The 4,993-nt window shown below is 40.4% G+C and overlaps 1 pseudogene; it reads right to left on the bottom strand.

Moving 5' to 3' along the window:
* Positions 1 to 780: 780 nt before the first annotated feature.
* On the bottom strand, positions 781 to 4,818 carry LOC121308069 (annotated as a pseudogene).
* Positions 4,819 to 4,993: the final 175 nt, after the last annotated feature.

Raw genomic sequence — 4,993 nt, forward strand, 5'->3', positions numbered from 1 at the left:
TGTTTACAAAGACCTGTATGAAACAGGCTGCTCTGCTGGTATTGTTTAGTTACAAAGACCTGTATGAAACAGGCTGCTCTGCTGGTATTGTTTAGTTACAAAGACCTGTATGAAACAGGCTGCTCTGCTGGTATTGTTTAGTTACAAAGACCTGTATGAAACAGGCTGCTCTGCTGGTATTGTTTAGTTACAAAGACCTGTATGAAACAGGCTGCTCTGCTGGTATTGTTTAGTTACAAAGACCTGTATGAAACAGGCTGCTCTGCTGGTATTGTTTAGTTACAAAGACCTGTATGAAACAGGCTGCTCTGCTGGTATTGTTTAGTTACAAAGACCTGTATGAAACAGGCTGCTCTGCTGGTATTGTTTAGTTAAAGCTCATTGTTATAGTAGAATATATTTTATGTGTGTTTAACATTTTCTCCAAAGCTTTTTTGTGCTCTTCACGTTTCCAGAGAGCAGCTGCTGTTGACAGTCCACTTAGTTTATGTTCATTTCAGAAGTAGGTGCAGAACAAAACATTTATTGAAAATTAAAACTTTACAAAACATTTAAAGGAAAAGTACAGGGAAAAAAGGTTTGCATTAATTGAAGTACAGAAACATAAAATAATGGTTATTAAAATGGTGCTTATTTACATTCATGTTTTGGTTTTAATTTAAAACGTGATTATAAAGACTGCTGACATTAAACAGTGCTTTGAATAATAATAAACAATAAAATTAACAAATAAACTTCTCACCCTCTCTAAACAACTTGATTTAAACTTGATTTAAGCTACAATAAAGAGTCTTTAATAAAACAGCGCTTAGAACAGTCCTCAAGGTTGTGTGAATAGGGCCCTACATTTCCAATGGAACCACACCAAGTGAAAAGAATTGCTTTCAATCAGGCTCTGCGCAGCTGCACAGTTTGTCCTGAAGAGGGCGACAAAGGCCAGGCTTAAAACACGTTTCTGCTTTTCCACTGTGGGCAGATTGCACATGTAATGCAGTTTGATTGGGATTTACGATATCCATGGAAATGTCTTCTTTCTTGTGATGATATTTCACTCACATTATTGTTCAAATAAGCAAACAGTTATATTATTGAAACTTTGAACTGCCTGACGAGTAGACCCGGTGCATCTAATTAAATGCTCGTTAGGGTAATTATCCAACCATTTCAGAATGGGATCATTTACAAACAAAATTCTAATAATAACACGAGGAAAAGGCATCTTGTACCTATTGCTTGCCTGTATAAAGGTATGTATGAAGCCCCAGGGTTTATAGATTTGCCAGATGCATCTAAATCCCAAATAGTTCAGCTAGATACTATAAATATCTATAAATATCCATTTGATAGACAAAATCCAATTCGAAACAAGATCATGGTTTTCTGAGAATCCTGCCCGTCATGTTTTTCAAACCTGCACATTTGAGACCTATGTAGCCAATGGAAGTGCAATATAGGAACACATTGTGGGATTATTTAGTGAGCTACAATCAGCTTAAGAGATACTTCTCAGTACTTGCTGTGGGAATTCTAGCACTGTGCAGAGATGCCAACTAAGTCTGCCACTTGGTGCTGTGTATGTGTTTGTAATCAATAAATACTCAGGACATGTTGAACATTTGATGCTGAAACAGCTGTCCAGTTGTGAGTGTTTACAATTACAAAAACACTCCCCTGACAGATTAAACAGTAAAAATGAGGCTGCCTCGGCCCCAAGTGTAAAAACAAATAATTCACCTCGTTTCACTCTGCAGGGGGCGCCGTTTTACCCCCTAACTTTCATCCAGAGTTGTGTCAGATTGAATTCCCTTCAGCCGAGGAGTGGAGAGGACAGACAGGGAGTTCAATACAAAGGGTTTCTTACAACACAAGACAGTCTAGTTCAGCTGGTAGATTGTTACAGGGGAATCATAATAACCAAGCCTAAACCCAGGATAGAGCGGCTCAGTGAATGTGGTTTGGAATCTGTGCAGGAGGGTCATTGTGTCAGAGACGCCATAAAAGGACAGAGTGCCGGCATTAAAGTCCAGATACACTCCTATTCTGGGGGAGAGGGGGGCAGTTATTGCAGTTTCATTGTTATTGTGCCAGGCAGAGTAACTGGATCCAGAGCAGAACAAACTCCAGGACTTGTCATTGAATCCAAGAGCACAGGAACAATCCCCTCCTTTCCTGCTGATTCCTTTATATGTGACTCCTATAGAAGCCGCTCCCCTACTCCACTCAATCTCCCAGTAACAGCGAGCCCCAGACAAACCCTCTCTGCAAAGCACTTGGGCCCAGCTATGAAATCTCTCTGGGTGATCAGGCACATCGCTGGGTCTCTCTCCTCCGTGTCACCTTTCTGTTCCCTTCAGACAGACAGAGCTCTCTATGCGCTGTGTTGGGGTCCAGTGTGAGCTGACAGGAATCTGATTGAAGAGAAGAGGACGGGTAGAGGAGAGACGGTTAGAAAAGTCAAATCACTGAGAAAATCTCCACTAGGTTTGAATGGTACAGAACCAACACAAAGACAGACTGATCAATACATATTACAGCAGGGTCTTTTTATAAAGGCTGTTTCTGAGATAAGGCTACAGCTTGAAAACAGAAGAGGCATTGAGGTACAAAGGGACAGAAGGGAGTAAAAGGATTATTTGTATTTTGGGTGAGTTTGTGTGAATTCATTTTGCAGCTGGCAATCAATGCACACAGTAATGATGCTAATCATTGTAAAATATGATATGCTCCCCTCCAGCAAGTATTGGGACAGGTGAATACATGCATATCCACTGGGGTGGGGCATTTGTTTATATTTTACCCACACAGATCTTCCTCTACCTAAATATCTTGGTATCTGTGAATAGTGTTAGCTCTTCTCACAATGGAGTGACACATCTTTCAATCAAATGTTTCAGTGAAAACAGACTTACATTTTAAAAACTCAGCTCTGTTCCTTGGCTCTGGAGCCTGCAGACTGTAAACTGCAACTTCATTCACTGGGCAGAAAAAAAGAGAGAAATAGAATTGAAACACACAACAGTCATTGTCTGCTGCATCCTCAAATCACTCCCTCCTCCCTGCATCATCAGTCCCCCTCCTCCTTTCTCTGTACTGTCTCACACAATGCAAACCTTATTTTAAACTGTGTGTGATAGGTTGTGTGTGTGTGTGCGTTTGGGTGATACAATGTGTGTGTGTGTGTGCGTGCGTGCATGCGTATTAATGTCTGCAAGTCTTGTCCATCCTCAAGCCATGGTCTATTTGAGAAATCTCTACCAAAGGAATCTATTTCACACCAACCTGTTGTGGTTATATGGACTAATTCCCCCTTGCAGAAGTCCTCAATATGGTCTTTAAGTTCAGATACAGCTTTCCTCACAGCCCCAAAAGAGATGTCTGTATTGACAGTAACGCTGGGTAAGTCTCCAGCTTCAGGAGGGGCACAGAGAGACTGGAAATTCTACAACAGGAAAGTGGAGAAAAGGAGTTTTCAGTGAAACAGAATGGACTCCAAAACATTCCTGGTGAAAAGCAAGGATTCATTCCAATTGGAGAGGTCTGTCTGAAAGCGTCCCAGTTATGTACTTGAGATTTTCTAACAAGCAGTGATGTTACCTGTAGAAAATGGATGTGATCCTCTGTCTCTGAAAGCTGTTTCAGCTCAGTGTTTCTCCTCCTTAGCTCAGCAATCTCCTGCTCCAGTTTCTTCATGCGTCCTTCAGCGTGATTCACTGCAGCCTTCTCGTTAGCTCCAATCAGCTCAATAACCTCAGTGTGGATCTTCTCAATGGATCGGATCAGCTCAGTAAAGATCTTCTCACTTTCCTTTATTTCTATGCATGCAGATCTCTGAGTGAAAGAACACAGTAGAGGAGACATGGTTAGAATTGATATCAAAAACACATCAGGCATAGACAGCAAACTTCTTCAATGTGTGTTCCAGTCCATCTGTTAATAATAATAATAATAATAATAATAATAATAATAATAATAATAAATAATAATAACCCCCTCTTGTCAATACCCACTTTCAGTGACTCCACAGCCTGTTTGAGCTCCTTCACTTCTTTCAGTCTCTCCTGGATTCTCTGTTGTATTTCTGTCTGTGTCTCTCCCAGCTGCTTCTGTGTAGAAACACAGTGACACAGTGACATTTCTGATGAGGCATTGAGTGATATCCTGTCACACCTAACACAGGCCTGTTTAAGTAAGCTTTTTAAAGTGACAGAATCATTTTTGTTGAAATATATTTTCTATTTTCTTGCCCCCTTACCTCTTTATAATGTTGCAATACTTCTGGTTGGTTTTTGATTATGTTTTGCTCTTCAGTTCTAGTTCCACACCATAGACATCTGCACGCCATCTAATGGACAAGCTAGATCAGACAGCATGTGTGTATAGTAATAAGATGCAACACCATCTAGTGCACAGTGGCCAGCAATATAAAAGGACACTTGATCCACAGTAGCTGTCCACTAGATGGTACTGTTTCATGCTAGTATCAGTGAATGATGGCTGATCTAGCACGTGTCTCATGCTTGTTTTGTGAAGTACCCAGGTAACTGAAGCAGATTTCCCTTTAGTGTATATTTAGGGCTTCTGATTTCTGGTTTTAACTGATAAACACAGATAAAACAATCCTGATACAAAACAATGAAATCAGTGTATACCCAATAAACACTGGAGATACACTGGAAATGGTTACTCAATTCACACTGACTTCACCCCTTTCCCAGTGAAAAAATACAATAAAATAACCTAAAACCTGAATAGAGTAATAAAACCCTTCCCCAGCGCAGTCGGGCAATGTCCCTCCTTCCTGACTTGTATCCATCATTGATTCATCTGAATACTTTATCATTGATTCATTTCTGAACTACATTTCTTAAGGCTATTTAGTGATATCCTGTCACACCTCATGGAATTTAAAACAGAATTGCAAAATGTGGCGAAATGTAAAAAAATGCCTAAACACACAGAAAGCCCAGAAGAATGCGCCCGTGACCAGAAGGAC

This window comes from Polyodon spathula, unplaced genomic scaffold (assembly GCF_017654505.1).
Source record: "Polyodon spathula isolate WHYD16114869_AA unplaced genomic scaffold, ASM1765450v1 scaffolds_161, whole genome shotgun sequence".
NCBI classification, from domain to species: domain Eukaryota; kingdom Metazoa; phylum Chordata; class Actinopteri; order Acipenseriformes; family Polyodontidae; genus Polyodon; species Polyodon spathula.